Raw genomic sequence first — 19,587 nt, 5'->3', positions numbered from 1 at the left:
AGAAAAAAAAATGGACTAAAAAAAATTTTTTTTTTTTAAAAAAAAAAAAAAAAAAAAAAAAAAAAAACATTTCTAATCGTTTTGAAATCAAACAGAAAAATAATTGAATTGGAACTCAGGTATGAATAAGGTTCTAAAGGCATGAGACATGGTTAGGCGTAGATGTCAAACCACAAGCTTTACTAGTTTGGGTAAAGCCTTGGTATGATAATAAAACGTTTGCTTATATTTAATTATTCTAGACCAATAAGTAAAAATACAAACGAATACATTGATAATTTATAAAAAGGGTAATTGATGCAAAATGTCCCTACCTTTCGAGGTTATTATGGAAAACGTTTCTATTTTTCATTTTTTGGCATTTTTGCTCTTATTTCAGCCTTTCGTTGTGCTGAAAGTCCTTTTCACTATTTTGGAAAGTAAAATTACCAATATATTTTCATATTTAAATAAAACAATAAAGAAAAGAAAAGAAAAATAAAGAACAAATTGCAACAATAGGCCCAAACTTTTTAAAAGTGCAAATCAGTCCAAAAATCTTATTAAACCATTAAAAAAAAAAAAAAAAACAACTATCTCCTCTCCCCTCCACCTCCTATAATCCCCAGAAACCCATACTTACATTAACAAGATTCAAACTTTATGAACCAATAATCCCCAGAAATCACAATTGACGTCCAACTCCAATAATTCCTACAAATAGCAAAAACAACACAAAAATCTGAAAATCATTTATACACATAGCAATTCCATAAGTTTTCTGCAATTTTAAACAATGCTTACGGAAAAATTAATTCTTGTGGCTTTGTGTGTGTGTGTGTGTGTGTTTTTTTTTTTTCTTTTTTTCTTTTTTCACAATCCATGTGCTAAGAAATATTTATCATCCATAAAGATCAAATAACATTGTCTATGGAAATATGCATTGAGAAAGTCCATGCATAGAAAAGAGGGGTTTTTTCAACTATCTCAAAATGGAATTATCCAAGTCTATGCTATGATTCCATAATTTGTAAGGGTAGAAACTTCAATATTTAATATGTTTAGTTTTCTTTTCAGACCTATTAATCTTGAGCAAGAACTAAAGGAGTACTTGGGTCACCGTACAACACCCGAGGATCGGAAATTCTGGTTCCAAAAATCAGGAAACGAATCATTGGAGAATGATTTTGTGAAATTGAGGCTCTGGGATTGTCAATTTAATCCCAGGTAGCGACTCTAGGATGGCAATGGGCAAGGAATCGCGATTAATTGGGTCTGCAGGGCGGTTACTAGGCAGAAAGTTTGCCCCGCATCGGGATGGGTCAGAGTAATTCTTGTGGCTTTGTTGAGGAAGAGATGAAACCCTAGAAAAATTTGAAACGCAATATAATTCGGATTTTTCAGAGACTTTCGTGAATGTGGCTGGAGCTATGTATTTATGGAGTTGGACACAATTAATTACCACTGATTTCATATGATATTACAGTAATACTTGTTTCATTTTTTTCCTTATTTTGAATAACATAAATAATTTGCTTTCAATCATCATCGAAGGTTGAGGGGAGAGGAGAGAGAGAATTTCTTTTTTCTTTTTTCTTTCTTTTTTTTTCATTTTTAATGGTTTAATAAGATTTTTGGGCTGATTTGCACTTTTTAAAAAATTTGGGCCTATTGTTGTAATTTGTTCTTTATTTTTCTTTATTGTTTTATTTAAATATGAAGGTACATTGGTCATTTTACGGTCCAAAACAGTGAAAAGGACTTTCTGCGCAACGAAATGTTAAATAATGGCAAAAATGTCAAAAATGAAAGGTAGAGATATTTTCCACAATAATCTTGAAAGGTAAGGACGTTTTGCGCCAATTACCCTTTATAAAAACTTTATGCATACTTCTCAAGTTTCTAACCAAAATATAATTATCTAAGGGTCTGTTTGATTGTAAAAATGAAAGTTGGGGGGAAAGAAAATAAATTCTAGAGAATTGAATTACCTAGAAATTGTTTTTCTGAGAATTGTAAATTATTGTTTTTGATTGGTATAATTTTCCACGTGAAAAATGTTGAAGTAAAGGTATTTTTTGGTGTTCGTTTGACTTTGTTTTACATGAAAATTGTCAATTTAAAGGATATCAATTTATACCATTGTTCCTAGAATTTGTTTACATTGCCAACCAAAAAAAAAGGAAAAAAAAAAAATCATCTATATTTTGGTGTTCGTTTGGCTTTGTTTTACATGAAAATTGTCAATTTCAGGAATATCCTCTTTTACAATTGTTCCTAGATTTGTTCTCATTGCCAACAATAAATAAAAAAAAAAAAAGTTGGAAAATCAAAAATCACCTACCCCTAGGAAAATAAAAGGTGGAAAATCACGCTTTAAGGTGTTGTATCTAGAAATTCATGGAAAATCAATTCTTTAGAAAATTTTGTCAATCAAACAGGTCAAAAGTGGAAGTTGGAATTCAAATTCCAAATTTCATGAAAAATTTCGTGCAATCAAACGGGCCTAAATCATAAATACTACTATTACTTAGTAGTTATTTCCTATAAATAGAACATAGTTTAAACTTCTTTTAACCATTTGTCCTTGACAAATCGAAAGTCGCAAAAGATTTGAAACATAAACAGGACTAGACCGATAAACAAGACGGAGAAAGATGAATGCTTTGATTTTGTTTAAAAGCACAAATGCTCTTATTTGGGACATACTCTCGGACTGTTTGTGAGCTGGTTTAGGTTAGGTTGGATTTTTTAGGCTTATTTTCTTTTTAAAGCTTTAATAAGAATTCTGCTCTTTCTAGGTCTCGATTGAAAAATAAAAAAAGCTATCCGTCAAATAAAAAGGCGTGCACCTTTTTCTTCCTAGATGAATCCAAGGATGGCAACGGGGCGGATTCGGGGCAGGGGGGTCACCCCACCCCGCCCTGTCTCGTCCAAATGCCGCCTCGCCCCACGCCCCGGGCAGCTTTTTGCCCCGTTTGTTGTTCTATTTAATTTTTTTTATTTTTTTATTTTTACACATTTTCAAATCTGAAGATAGCCGCTGATGAGGGGACCTTAAATGTAAGTCCATAACAGAAACATCAATCCTTAAATCTTCAGAACTGCTAGCCAGCAAAATTTAAACAAAATAAATCTCACTCAGTTACGGCCAAGAATTTTGCAGTAAATTTCTGGGTTAATCCAAGCCTTTTTAAGTTCAGAAACATGATAATAACACCGAGTAAGCAATACGAAGAAGGGGATTTATAGCGCAAGCATGCAATTTTTATAGAAATAAAGAAGTACTAAATGAAGAATTATAGAAACATCTAACTAAATAGCCAAAACGAGCTTCTGATGCAGCTAATATCATTTTTATATTTACTAAGTTTTGTCAAGAAACTATGAGATTATTCACATTTCCTTATTAACTAGAATCGGTAAATCCTTTGATAAATAGCAGTATAATGAAATGTCTTAAGACGTCAGTCCACAGAAAAATTGACAATAACTTGACCGACCATCCAAATTAATCCAACTGAATGAAACCTGGGAATTTTTTTTATATAAACCAACTTCATGCTCGCTTGGCCTTACTGTTTTTGTGCACAGGATATTATAATGGCCAATGGAAAAGGCATGGCAACGAGTCTAAGAAGGGGAAGCAGAAAAAATTGAATGGCCGTTGGGCTGTAAAAAAAATTCTTCAATTTTTTTATTTATTTTTTTATATTCAAGGGGCATGTTTGGGGCGGGGCGCCCCGTGACCCGAGACAGGGCGGTAAATTATGCCTCACCCCGTCCCCATCAGCCCATCGGGGTGGGGCGGGGTTTTTTGCCATCCCTAGATGAATCTTAGGCGGTCAGCATGTAATTGATCGCCTTTTTTTTCCCACATTGCCCGTAGGTGAGACGTTTTCTCCAGCCCACAAACTCAGATTGCAGCTTTCAAACACTACTCCTAAGTGGTAATGTGTAGGAATTTATGAGTGATCTAGTCGAGATGATCCACATGCATGTAGTCTTCAACTTACTAAGTAGGGGACTTGAAGCAGTCAATCTAAAAATATGATCCAATACCTAGCCAAACCATCTTTCAAATTTATGAACCGGATCAACCCCATGGTCTTTCCATTATTACGGGCGCTCGTCTTCGAGGAAACCCATGGATGGAGGCATCAAAAAATTCCATCTCATGAGTTTGATGTTGATATTATGTGTGGCTAAACTAAAAATATTTTACTTGCAAGTAAATAATTTTTAAAATAAATAACTTTTGTTTCCAATGTTTTTACTTTTACTTCAAAGTAGAACTAAGTTACTTTTAAGTTTGGCCAAACATGTTCATGTAATTAGTAATACATTGCTTCTTTTGGGATAGCATTATGTTGTGTATGTTACTCATATAGAGTAAAACACGGGTTTATTGGATCAAATTGGCCAATGTCAAACGTTCGTGCAAAACCCACAAGCGTACGAGATCATTGACAAGTAATAGAATTGATGAGCTAAGAGTATCGTTCCACAAGGAATAAATTTTAATTCAAGTTTACCAGTTATGTATGGAATTCGAATTAGATAAAACAAAAGAGATATTTTGATTTGATTTTTGCTAAATTAATTTTTAAAAAAATCTATAAAAGTTTGATTTTTATCAAATTATAGACGATTCTATTAGATTTTGAATTCCCCTGTTATTATCTATTTCAATTCTTGATTAGTAATCTAGTTCCGTTCATGCATTCTTGACAATCGATAAAGTTATGATATATAATTTTCTTTTTCAAGACAAATTAAATATATCCTAATCACAACCCAAATTTATTCCTAGCCCGAATTCGAATGATTGGAATGCATCAAAGTTTAGATTGTCTATATGATTGTATAAGTGATAAATGTTATTCCTAACATCTATTGCATATCTATTAATTTTGTCGCATTCTAAACTTATTGTGAGTCTCTCAATACTACAATAAGCAACTAATTATCTAATTGATGACCAATCAATTAAATAATACAATAGTTATGCAAAATTAATCAAGTAACACAAGAATTAAATTAAACTACTAGTCTTTAGTTAGAAATAAGTAATACGGTTAATCTCCATTCAATACAAAAGCAGATCTAGTCTAGCATATTAATATATAAATTATGAGAAGGATCATGAAAAAATATCACCCAAATCATGAAAGAATATAAAAGATATTGATATTCAAGTCCAAAATTGAATTCTTCAATTTCTTGATGTAATTGGCATTCAATTCTTGCTAGGGCTTGATCTCCTCTCTCAAAATATAATAATTGGACAATTGTTCTTGATGGATTTAATGATATTATTGTGCATTAAGAGGCAAGAGATGATTGTTTTTAATGTGCAGCCACATTTTCGTTCATTTCTTCTAATTCCATTAACTTGCATTAAGTTCAACATAACAAATATAATTAACACATAATTAAGTTTTAACTCATTCAAAATCACTAACAAATACTCTAATTTACTGGCCTAGATAAGTGTACACATTTTCACCAAAGCGAAACGGAGTAGAGTGATGGGAGCGGAGCACACTGAAGCGCACTTAACAGAACAGTAAGATATAGGGGTATTTTCTAGTACTGATCCTAACTTCTTGTTTGGACTTGGGTTAGGTTTAGTATAAATAGTGATGATGTAACCCTATTATTTATAATAAATATAAATCTCCGTTTCGCTCCTTGTGAACGTAGACACATCACCAAACCACATTAAATACTCTTGTTGATTTCTTTCTTTTACTTCTCTATCATTTGCATAAAACATCCAACACCTTCTCTCTTAGTTCCAAAAATTAAATTGAAAATATCAATACTAGAACTGATAGTAGGGAGAAATGGGCAATAAATTCCAGGTTCTTTGAGTACAGTTGCACTGTTAATGTAAACTAGAATATCTTTCCAAAAAATGAGGAAGCAAAGCTTTGTCATACACATATTACATGCAATATAATGAGTTATTACTAAGCAATTATACAAATTTGATTGTATCAAAACCTAGTAGTCATCTTGTGTTTATTTCTACCAATTATTTTCCATGGATGGTTGACCGTTATGCATTTGAGATCTCATGTTTTTGTCTCCGCAGGCTTCAGATAATGTGGACACAAACTTCATTTGCTTCGTGTGTGTTGATGGTAAGGCTCTCTATTGGAATTTGTTTTAAAAATTAAAAATTTTGGTTAAGTATAAACTTGAAATACTTTGTGTTAATTTCGGCCAAATATTTGGACTTGATCCAATAGTCAAATTATAAAAATAAATAGACTAACTTGTACTCGTCGAGTGGATTGTCGTAATACATTTGAAATCTCAAAACTAGTTCTGGATGAAAGAGAAATTGTGATCCAAAATTGGAAAAAAAATAAGGAAAAAAAGAGGCCAAAATCAACTAACACTGTCGCTCGAGCGCCAAGCGACGATGGAGTTGTTGGTATTGGGGCGAAAAGTTTATGTTAAAAATATGTCACTGGCGCTCGAGTGAGAGGCCAGAGACTATCTAGCGACAGCAAGGGATGCGTCCCTTCTTGAAGGTTGCTGCATTTTGGGGTGTGTTTCTTTACTCACAATCTCTCTTCTTCTATACATAGGATCCTTTGGATGTCCATTGTGCATCCAATATCATTTGCGTTACATCAAAATCTCTTGCAAACACTCTCCAAAATCATTCCATAATTGTTTTCTTGTAGAGAAAAAATTTTGTTCTAGTTCCATGTTGCTTGTGTTTTAAAGTACTTCTACAATAATTTTATCCGTTGTATCTTGGGAGATAAGTGCCGTAATCCATTAGCATCGTTGCGGAACAATTTTATCTTAAGGAAAAAGTGTAAATCATTTGCCTTGGGTTTCTTTTGCACTTTCTTTTCATTTCTATTGTGCATAAAGTTTAATTACACTTCTGCGAATTAAACTTAACCATTACTTTGTCAATTAACAAACAACCATTTCCCTACACATCTAGCCAACACTCTCTACATTGATGGATGGGAATGAGAAAAGGGGATTAAGTATATTCGGGATGTCTTGACTAATGACTTCATTTTTGTTGTAAATGGTGAGATTACATCTCTGTTCCAGCAAAAAGTAATAATTCATTGAAATTTATGGAAGCTTATTTCTTTGATATGGGGGACTTGTTGTAAAGAGACATTGATTGGGGAATGTTCTATTGGTTTACAATGAAATATTTGTTCGGTAATGAGTTTCTATGCCAGGATGTTCGTGAATCATATGTCTTCATAATCTTTCTCGAGTTTTCTTGATACTTCTAAAATCTACTGTTGTTTGCTATATTTATTACTAGTTAAGTGGTATATAGCTTTTGTTGAATATTTGTTCAAAATCAATGGAATAATAATGGACTAATTATTGGATTCAATTGTGGAACTGGTAGAATCAAAAGAAATTGAAAAATGAAAATTTTGATTTTTGCCTATACGTACGCACAAGCTTATTTTTGTGCGTATGCGAGATGTGCTTTTTCAAAATCAGAATTGATTTTGCTTCTACTATGCGTACACACGATTTATACTATGCATACGTATAGTGTTAAAAAATAGTCGTTGGCTGATTTTTCAATTTGAAACTTGGAAGCTGTTTTGGATTAAAAGTTGTCACTTTTCATCTTGTTTTGGCATCATTTCGTGATGTATTGATTGAGGCCTATAAATAGGTGATGAATGATCAATACAAACATTATTACAAACAAAAAGTACATACATTGTTCCACAATTAATCAAATCCATGTTATAACTCATATTCATTTCTTCTTTATTGTGTTCATCAAGTTTTGGCGGAAAATTTCTCGTGCTTTATTATTTTCTGCATCAAGACTTGTTAAAATCCTTCAAACCATTTACTATAACACCCTTAAGCATCTGGAGAGGGGGCAAATATAGTTTGAGGACAACGATCTCATGTTCAAGTCTCAAATTCATTCTTGACGTATTTCGTGATTTCTATTCATTTTGTTTCCATAATTTTGTTGTTGTTTCTTCTCCAAACCCTTATTTTCCAACAATCTCAAACTATATTTACTATGGAGAATGATACAACTATGGCAACCATCAAACTCATGAATCAAGATCTGGTTAGATTGGATCATTTTTATGGGACTAACTTCACGCAGTGGCAAAACAAGTTGAAATTCCTCCTAACGACGTTGAAGATTTTTTATATTCTTGATCCAAATTTGGTGCCATTGCCAGAACCAACAAATAGAGAATCCGAAACAATCAAAATCGAGAGACAAAAACCCCAAGAAGATGAATTCATTTGTCGTGGCCACATCTTGAATGCATTGTCGGATCGTTTGTATGATCTATACACCAATACAACTTCGGCGAAAGAAATCTGGGAAGCATTGGAAAGTAAGTACAAGGCGGAAGAAGAAGGTGCAAAGAAATTTTTTATTTCTAAGTATTTTGATTTTAAATTTTTAGAAAATACTCCTCTTCTTCCCTAAGTGCATGAGTTGCAAGTGATTGCCAACAAATTAAAGGTGGTAAAAATTGATATACCGGAGACCTTTCAAGTGAAGGCTATAATTGCCAAACTTCCCGGAACTTGGAAATGATACCGGAAGAAGATCATGCATAGTTTCGAAGATTATTCTTTGGAACAATTGCAAAAATATCTTCGAATCGAAGAGGAGTCGAGAATACGTGATAAAGCTGAAAATTCTCATGAGGGCTCTTTTAAAGCAAATGCTATGGAAAAAATAGAACCGTCGGCAAAATCCAACAAAAGGAAGCCTTCTAGAAACTTTAACAAGTCCAAGAAGAAGACAAAAGGAGGTTGCTTGTGTGTGGAAAATTTGGTCACTATGCCAAGGATTGTAGGCACCGAAATCAAAACAACTTCGAGGCCAAAGTGAATTCCATCCAAGATGACAAAATTGTGTCCACCATAAGTGAAGTAAACGCAATCAAAGGAAATGTTCCCGGATGGTGGTATGATACTTGTGCTACGGTACATGTATTATATGATAAATCTTTGTTCAAAACGTATCAAGAAGTGGATAGAGAACAAGAGATTCAAATGGGTAACGAGATGCGGTCTAAAGTGTTTGGAAAAGGAAGTGTAGACATTATCTTCACTTCTGGGAAAATCATTACTTTAACTAATGTACTACATGTTCCGGATATGAATAGGAACCTAGTTAGTGGCAATTTCTTGGGAAAACCAGCCATCAAATGTGTTTATGAGTCTGGCAAACTTGTACTATCCCTTAATGAAAAATTTGTTGGAAAAGGCTATTTGTGTGAAGGAATTGTCAAATTATGTACCATTGACAATGAATTGAATAAAAGTAATTTTACTTATGTTGTGAATTTATTTTTATTATATCATGCTAGATTAGGTCATGTTGGTAGAAATACAATGAAACACATAAAAAATATGACTTGATCTCATATGATGAAAATGATGAACATAAATACAAAATATGTATAGAATCTAAAATGATTAAAAAATCATATCAAAGTGTTAAGAGAACCTCTAGTATTTTAGAATTAATTCATACTGATACATGTAAACTTAATGGTATGTTAACTAGAGGTGGAAATAAATATTTTATAACTTTTATAAATGACTTTTCTAGATATACTTACGTTTATTTGATAAAACATAAAAGTGAAGCCTTTGACATGTTTAAGACATACAAGAATGAGGTTGAAAATTATCTAGAAAAGAAAATTAAAATTTTAAAGAGCGATAGAGGTGGTGAATACTTTTCCAATGATTTTAATTTGTTTTGTGAACAACATGGAATTATTAATCAATGTTCTGCATTTGGGACACCCGAACAAAACGGCTTGGCTGAAAGCAAGAATAGAACATTTGTAGAAATGATAAATGTCATGCTTATTCATGCGAAGTTGCCATTTAACTTGTGGGGTGAAGCTTTATCAAGTGCATGTAGAATACTTAATAGGATTCCTTCAAAATATACTAAGGTTTCTCCTTATGAATTGTGGAAAGGAAGAAAATCGAACATTGGATACTTCAAAGTGTGGGGGTGTCTTGCCTATTGCAAGAACACGAATCCTAATAAGACCAAATTGGGTCTAAAAGACATTAAATGTGCCTTTGTTGGATATGCAAACAATAGCAAATCTTATAGATTACTAATTTTGGAGTCCAATGTGTTTATCGAATCCAACGATGTGGAGTTTTTTGAGGATTCGTTATCTTCGGATAATGAATTGAGGGAAAATCTTGAAAGTATTCCCAACTCAAGTGGAACACATGATGAAATATCTTCTAAAGATGTTGATGAGTCTAGTGAACCACGAAGGAGCAAGAGAACTCGAGTTGAGAAGTCTTTGGGACCGGATGAAATTGATTCTCAACTTATCTCCTTTTACTTAGTAGAGGAAAATGAGTTGAATTTTGTGAGAACAATTCCTTTTGTTCTTTGAAACCGACCCTAAGACTTCTAAAGAAGCTGTGGCTTCTCGTGATAACACCTTTTGGAAAGATGCAATTAAGGACGAAATGGATTCGATAAAGTCCAATAATACTTGGAAACTTGTTGATTTACCACCGGAATCCAAGCCTATTGGATGCAAATAGGTATTTAGAAGAAAATACAATGTTGATGGATCCTTAAATACCTTTAAGGCTAGATTAGTAGCCAAAGGATATCGACAAAAGGAAGGAATCGACTATTTTGATACTTATGCACCGGTAGCTAGAATAACATCGATTAGGATATTATTCGCTTTGGCTTCAATATATAACTTGCATGTTCATCAAATGAATGTCAAAACAGCATTCCTAAACGGAGATCTCGATGAGAAGGTCTATATGGAACAACCCGAAGGGTTTTTCCTACCTGGAAATGAACATAAAGTGTGCAAATTGGTGAAATCTTTATATGGTATGAAGTAAGCACCAAAGAAATGGCATGAGAAGTTTGACTTAGCAATAATATCATTCGGGTTTAAACATAATAGCGTTGATAAATGTTTATATTCTAAAGTTTGTGATGATTATGTGACATTTATATGCTTGTATGTTGACGACATGCTAATTATGAGTAATCACATGGATGGAATAGAAGAAACAAAGAGGTTTCTTTCTTCCACATTCAAGATGAAGAATCTTGGACAAGTGGATACCATTTTAGGTATCAAAGTCACAAAGACTAGTGGGGGTTACTATCTAAGTCAATCACATTATATTGAAAATGTGATAAATAAGTTCAAACATTTGAACATAAAAGAATGTAGTACCCCGATTGATCCAAGTTCAAAACTAATAAAGAATGATGGAAGGGCGATTGCTCAATTGGAATATGCAAGTGCTATAGGGAGTCTTATGTATGATGTTTAATACACAAGATCGGATATAGCTTATGCAATAAGTAAACTTAGTAGGTTTACTAGCAATTCGAGTAATGATCATTGGAAGGCTATTGTGATAGTTCTTGGATACTTAAAGAAAACCAAGAACTTGGGCTTACAATATACTAAATTCTCGGCGATATTGGAAGGATTTACCGATGCTAGTTGGATATCTAGTACGGGTGAAAGTAAATCCACTTCAGGTTGGGTATTCACTCTTAGAGGAGGCGCTGTTTCTTGGAAATCAAAGAAACAAACATGTATAACACACTCGACCATGGAATCTAAATTTGTAGCTTTATCGAATACTGGAAAAGAGGCTGAGTGGCTTAAGGATCTCTTATATGAGATACCTTTAGGATCGAAGAATATTTCTTCAATACCTATCATGTGTGATAGTCAAGCCACGTTAGCAAAGACATATAACGAGGTATACAATGGAAAGTCTAGACATATGAGTTTGAGACATGACTATATAAGAAAATTAATCAAAAATAGAATAATTTTCCTAAATTATGTAAGGTCAATTGAGAATTTAGCGAATCCTTTAACTAAAGCACTAAATAGAGATTTAGTGGCGTCTACTTCGAGTAAGATGGGGTTGAAACTTCTTAACTAAAAAGGTCCACCAATGACGGCAACCTTACCTGTCATTGCTTAAAAAGTAATCCACAAGTTCAAAGGGTAACAACAAGTCATTCGATATGTGGATGGTTGCAGCATTATTCAAATCTGCAATGACCCTATCCTAATTAAATAATGCTGGTTGTTACTGAAGTGAAGGTTGAGCTTAAAGCTCTTAATGAAGTTCGGTGCTAAAACACAAGTACCTCTAAGAGTAGCAAAGGTACCAGAAGAACTTCACCTAGACTAACTTCGAGGTGGTGCTGCCTCAATAGAGAGTTGGAGTTTCTCTCTCTTTAAAGTTTGTCGAATAGGATGAGTGCAAGGTCATAAAAGGGTTAAGCGAGTTGAGGAACTTGAGAACACGTGATACTTATGTGTGTGTTCTTATCGGTATTGTCACAAGGAATAATTGGTTCAAAGCTTCCATGCTATCTCTAATTCCGACTTTACGTTGTTTGATAATACACTATGGTTAGATTCAAATCGAAAGATATTTAATCCTTATGCATAAGTGTCATCTTTTTGAATATGTGATCTTATTGATTTTGAACAAGTGGGGGATTGTTGAATATTTGTTCAAAACCAATGGAATAATAATGGACTAATTGTTGGCTCAATTGTGGAATTGGTAGAATCAAAAGAAATTGAAAAATGAAAATTTTGATTTTTGCCTATGCGTATGCACAGACTTATTTTTGTGCGTATGCGAGATGTGCTTTTTCAAAATCAGAATTGATTTTGCTTCTACTATGCGTACGCACGATTTATACTACACGTACGCATAGTGTTAAAAAAATAGTTGTTGGCTGATTTTTCAATTTGAAATTTTGGAGCCGTTTTGAATTAAAAGTTGCCACTTTTCATCTTGTTTTGGCACCATTTCGTGATGTATTGATTGAGGCCTATAAATAGGTGATGAATGATCAATACAAACATTATTACAAACAAGAAATACATACATTGTTCTGCAATTAATCAAATCCATGTTATGACTCATATTCATTTCTTCTTTATTGTGTTCATCAAGTTTTGGCGGAAAATTTCTCGTGCTTTATTATTTTCTGTATCAAGGTTTGTTAAAATCCTTCAAACCATTTGCCATAACACCCTTAAGCATCTGGAGAGGGGGCAAATATAGTTTGAGGACAACGATCCCGTGTTCAAGCCTCAAATTCATTCCTGACGTATTTCGTGATTTCTATTCATTTTGTTTCCATAATTTTGTTGTTGTTTCTTCTCCAACCCCTTATTTTCCAAAAAAATTTCCATAACTCTTTCACAAGGTTTATATGATATTTAATCACATTCTTGCTTGACTTACTAAGAAATTATTAACTTATTTTGTGAGCCCATGCTTGAGATTGCTTACATGTGGCTGATTGTTCACGAAATTATTTTCTTTCGATTTAAAACCACCGCAAGTGTACGATTCGTTAACAAGTAATAAAGTGGATTAAATGAGTTCGAATATCGTCCCACAGAGATTGATTAGTTCAAATTTTACCTACCGTAGCCTTAACCGAAACTAAATTACTAAAGTGAATGTAGACTTAATTAAACCCCAATTATGCAATTTTTTATGATTAAATTGAAATTAATATGCAAAACAATAATTTAAAACTCTAGAATGAAATCAATTGTTGAGAACGCATGTTTGTTGTAATCAATAGAAATTAAACACACTAGGATCACGATTTCCCATGCAATTATCACTTTAAACTCTAGTTTCACAATATGACAACATAATTCAATTGTTGACAAAGCAATGTTCCTAAGTCTATCCAATACTCTCCCTCGAGATGTATCAAACCTATTTCTACATACCACCGACCTATATTTCTATGATAAGTGCATATGTAAAAATGCATGTAGTTTTATGAACACTTAAAGATTCACGTAGGGCATAGCATTATATTTCTATCCCCTATCGGACCCTACGATGATTTATATTATATCGAATCTATTCCAATTCTCTCGAATGCAAGAATAAATCACCCAAACTCAAACAATTGTGGGCCCTTAATTGTGGAAACAATAAATGCATATAAATCATTCAAAACAAAAGAAATATGTTTTAATGTCAAATTGCAAAATTAGAAAATTAAAGATCCAACTACATGGTGCATCGATCTCCTAGCATAATAAAAATCTAGCCTAGCATAATGGGAAATAAAGAAAAACAATAATTAAAACCAAGGAAGAACATCACCCAATTGATTCTTGAAGTGAAATCTTGAATCTTGAAGTGGATTGTCTTGTTTTTTTCCTTGTTCTTCCTTTCTAAATCCTCCAAAATTGTGTATATTCCCCCCTCTTTATGTTTCAGGGTCGTCTGGTATTTATTGGAGGTGGAATTAGGTCAAGAAAGTCGCCCAAAATCTTACTAAATCGTGTTTGAGTCGAGTAAGGAAACTTGAGATTTCGTCACATTTTTATATCATGCGACCGCATGGTATAAAGCCATGCTACCGCATGGTTCAGAAGTTTCAGCCCAGATTTTTCCCTATACTGCCTTGTGCGACCGCAAGGAATTATAACCATGCGGCCGCATGGTTATAGAAATTTTTTCGTCGGACAGTTTATAGTATTTTGGTCATAACTTTCTCTCCCGATCTCCGATTGAAGTGATTCAAAGTGCATTGGGAAGAAAACTCAAGATCTACACTTTTAATAAAATAAGCTTCCTCAAATTCTGATATTTACTATGCCAAAAATGGATCTCAAGTAGAGACTAAAAATCACGAGCATAACTTTTTCGCCTAAAAGTTGATACTTGATAATACTTTGACCATATTTCACCTCTTGACTCCTTTCCTCATCGATTGACTTCTAACACTCTTGAATCTTCATTCCATTTCCCGTCTCATCTATGGATTATTTGCAACTTGGTCCCCGAACTATCACTTTGTTCTATTTTAGTCTTTTTTCGGTTCTTTTCTTCTGAATTTCACCATGTTCATCGGTGTTCCCTACAATTCAAAAATATAATGAGATTAAGTCACAATTAAATCATTTTGCTCATTATTAAGTCATGTTTGTGACCTAAATAAGTGTGCAAAAACACACTTATCAAACTCTCCAAACTTGAACTATTGTTTATCCTCAAACAAGATAGTGACTTAATTCTGAACAAACATGACTTAATACCCAGTTGTGGCTTAGGATTGGACTAAGTATTTGGCTTTATGAAAATTTATCAGTGCAAAAATGACATCAACCTTTACCTGTTAAATGCAAATCGACGTGTGTGTGTGTGTATGAATTCATGTCAACATATCAGGTTCATGCTGAAATTGAGTCCCGACCCCAAGTGGTCAAATGTATCCTTACTCACTCGAAGATACACAATCCTCCAAACTTATTCTTTTCACTCAATTATCCTGGGATTGTGTTTTAAAATTAGGAATTTACATAGCTGTAGTCCTTACCCTCTTGTAGTTTGAATTGATCTCACTATCACAAGTTTACATGTCAACAAGTGAAGGCTCTCCTAAGTTTGACTGCTTCGACACTCAAGATTAAATTAGGTTACGTGTCTCGCCTTAAAGGTATAGTTTCTTCAACCAAATGTCCAAGGGCTTTTCTTCATGTTATTGCCTCTCTTTTGTTTTTCTCGCTTTTCTATAATTTTTCTAAATTTTCTTTTAATATCATTATCATCTTCTCATTTGCTTTCTATATAACCTCTTTAGCGAGCTTTAGGCCGGTCACTCCCAAATCAGTTGGTTTTAGGGCACCAGGTTTTAAACCCTTGCAGGCTTATTCACTCGAGTTATAAATGCTCGATCAGATGACTTTTTTTTAACCTCTTTCCCTCTTGCTTTCTATATGACCCCTTATTGTTCTAGACATTTAGTTTCCAAAACCAACCCCTAATTTAATATTTTCACCTAATCTTCACCTCACTGGTTTAGGCAATCTACACAATAAAATTTCATGCACGGAGCCCCCACTTATCTCAGTGTTCCCTATAATAGCTCAACCAATTCCAAACTGTCTTAAGGTGGTTTACGTGTTAATTCAATAGAGGTTTATCATTCTTTTCCTATTTTATGCTCAAAATCCAGTCATTCACCTAACATGTCAAGCATGAATAACGTGCATAGATAATGTCAAGTATTACATCACAAGTATTGGTTAATCTATTCAGCACTATATCCAAAGTTTATGAATTATACCAGTCCAATAGTCACATCATAGTCGGCAAGGCTATCAAGCCCACACAAGCATGCAAGAATGGAAATACAACAAACTGAATAAAAGGCAAAGAATTTTTTTTTAAATCCTCGACAGGCACATGAATTGCAACAATTAAACATAGTTATTGATGAATATAGTCAAAATGACGAAATTATGTTCGTGTCCAAGATTATGTCACCCACCCCCAAACATAGATAATACATTGTCCTCAATGTGAAGATGAATGTCAACAGACATAATTGAAGGACAATGATAAACTTAAGCGCAAGATGGAGTATGAGTACTCCCCTGATCAAGATGAAGGTGGTTAATGAAAATTGGGACCAGCAGTACCGTCTCTTGGTGGTGGAGCTGTGACGTTTTTTTTACGACATCCTGTAAAAGTGTAAAGTATGCGTATTAGTCCACCTGCTGTAAACAGATGCAACTGAGATAATAAATTACCTACGTAGTGCACAAATCCCCCAAACTTGCTTTAATGTGCACATTGTTGGTGTGCAGAATGCATAATTTATGTCTTAACATAGGGTTTATATCACAAAAATGTGAATTACCAACGAACCTTCACTCGAAACATGCACTTTGTTCAATTTAATACATGACTGACTAAAATAGGACTTCAACCTCATGACTCGTGCTCGGTGCATTGGAACTCGTGTGGACCATGCCTAGATGCTATGTGATACGGATGTATGATCGATGACCTAAAACTATTGATAATGCAAGAAAAATGAAAATTTCCTAAACTATTGCAAAACGAAGTAAATGAAAGGATAGAAACATTAGGTTGCCTCCCAACCAGCGCTATTTTATAGTCGATAGCTCGACTTTTGGCACAAGTATTTTATGGCACTTTAAATATGGCTTGGGAGGTCCTGCATAGTTTGCTCAATATGGTCTTGTTCCGCACTGCAGTTATCCTCCGAATTTCATCCCTATCTTTCTCCAAGTGATTTGTCATTCTCTCCTCATCCGTATGAAATCCCACACCGAATGCCTTAATCTCCTTTGAATATGTAAGAACGGATGGAGAGTGTACTATACAGGCCTCATGAATGTTTGGCTATTTCTTCAACTCAAAATTATGGAGGATTCCTATGTCAAGCACTTCAATTTGGAAACAGCTTTCAGGCTCGTTGGGGTATTTCATTGCCTTGAAAATATTAAAAGAGACTTGTTCCTCCCCCAGCCTCAGAGTTAATTGTCCTTGCTGCACAACTATGAGGGCTCTTGCAGTAGCTAAAAATGGTCGTCCCAATATGATAGGCACGTCTTTGTCTTCTTCCATATCCAAAATCAAGAAGTCTGCTGGGAATATGAGTTTATCCACTTTGACCAATACATCTTCAATAATTCCTCGTGGATGTGTAAGTGATCGATCAGCTAGCTGTAGAGTTACTGTGGTTGCCTTAGGCTCTCCCAATCCTAGTTTCCTGAAAATAGAGAGTGGCATCAAGTTAATACTCGCACCGAGATCACATAATACTTTATTAAAATAAAAATCACTAATTGTGCAAGGTATAGTGAAACTCCCTAGATCTTTCAGTTTTGGTGGGAGCTTTTTCTGGATTCTAGCACTGCATTCCTCTGTAAGCATTACTGTCTCATGGTTCTCCAGCTTGCGTTTGTTTGATATAATATCTTTGAGAAACTTTGCGTAGCTAGGCATCTGGAACAGTGCATCGGCTAGTGGGATGTTGATATGGAGCTTTTTGAAGACTTCTAGGAATGTTTTGTACTGTTGCTCCAATTTTTGCTTCTTCAACCGCTGTGGAAAGGGAATCGGAGGCTTGTATGGGTTTACTGTGACTTTGGCCCTATGCTGTGACTTTTCTAAATTTTTCTTTGGAGTTGATTCCTTTACAACAGTCTCTTCTTCAGCAGGGGAAGGTGTATCTCCAATCACACTCGGTCTCTTGACATGGATTTCAGGCAATTGTACTCCACTTCGAGTTGTAATGGCCTTGGCTTGCTCTTTGGGATTGATTTATGTGTTACTCGGCAAGTTACCTGGCGTTCTGCCAGTCAATGCTATGGCCAACTATCCCATCTGAGTTTCCAAATTTTTTATTGCTGCATTTTGATTTTGAAGTGTAGCTTCGGCTTTCTCCATGAATTTTCCTATCATATCTTCCAATTAAGGCCTCTTCTCTTGTTGTTGAAATTGTCCCTGTGGCCTATTTTGATTCTGGTTGCTCCAAGAGAAGTTGGGATGCTTCATCCAACTAGGATTGAAAGTTTATCCATATTGATTTTGTTGTTGGTGTTGTCCCCACTGTGCATGGTCTACTTGCTCAATTCATTGCATGAGTATTGGGCAATCTGATGTTTTGTGCTCGGCTCCACATTCCTCACAATTGTTCTTCTTAGCTTGTGATGCTTGTAATATGCTTTCTACCTTGTGATACAGAGAGTCAATTTTTGCAGATATTGCTAAATAAGCGTCCACCTCGTAGACTCCTGGAGTTTTCTTTGGGATCGTCCTCTCAGAAGACCACATGGCTGATGTGGTAGCCATTCGCTCAAATAATTCCAATGCCGCATCAACTGTTCGTGTGGATATTGAGCCATCTGATACTGAATCCACCATGCTCTTATGGTATGGAAGTAATCTTGTGTAGAAGAATTGAATCTGGGTCTTTTTATCGAACCCATGCTGAGGGCATTTTCGGAGCATGTTTTTAAATCTGTTCCAGGCTTCGTCAAATGATTCATTCTCTCTTTGATTGAATACTGATATATCATGTCTCAGCTTCGCTATCTTGGCTGGGGAGAAGAACTTTGTGCAGAATTTGTGTGCCAACTCATTCCATATAGTGATACTTGCAACCGGGAGTGAATCCAACCATTCAAGTGCTCTGTCTCGTAACGTATGTGGAAAAAGCCTTAACCTGATAGCGTCATCCGAAATCCCTTGGTATCTGAAATGTTGACACATATCTAGAAATCGAGATACGTGTGTGTGTGGATTCTCCTCGGCTTTGCCATAGAATTGGTGTCCATTTTGAAACAGCTGTATTACTTTGGTATTCAATTGATAGCTGGGCTGCCCAAACGGTAGATATACAATGCTGGATTGGCTTTGAATAACTTGAGGAGTCAAGAAGTCCCCCAAAATTTCATTTCCTTCATCCATTGCCTCTCCTTCGTTAGCTTGAATAATATGATTGTTTAATTCGTTGGCCATTTGTACTTGTGCTTCGCGGTGATCTCTTTGTCGTCAATGAAAGGTGCGCTCAATTTCAGGATCAGCTGGAATCAATTCTCCTCCAGGCAATCGTGACATGCAAATCTGAGAATTAAAACCATTACGAGCACTAAAATTCAAACAATTTAAATAACTAAAACACAAATAAAGGATAATAACCTAAAATAAAAATAAAAACAAAAACAAAATTATGCTAGCAAAATAAAAATTGAG

Source organism: Olea europaea, chromosome 6 (genome assembly GCF_002742605.1).
Source record: "Olea europaea var. sylvestris chromosome 6, O_europaea_v1, whole genome shotgun sequence".
In the NCBI taxonomy this organism is placed as follows: Eukaryota; Viridiplantae; Streptophyta; class Magnoliopsida; order Lamiales; family Oleaceae; genus Olea; species Olea europaea.
This window is presented reverse-complemented; position numbering follows the sequence as displayed.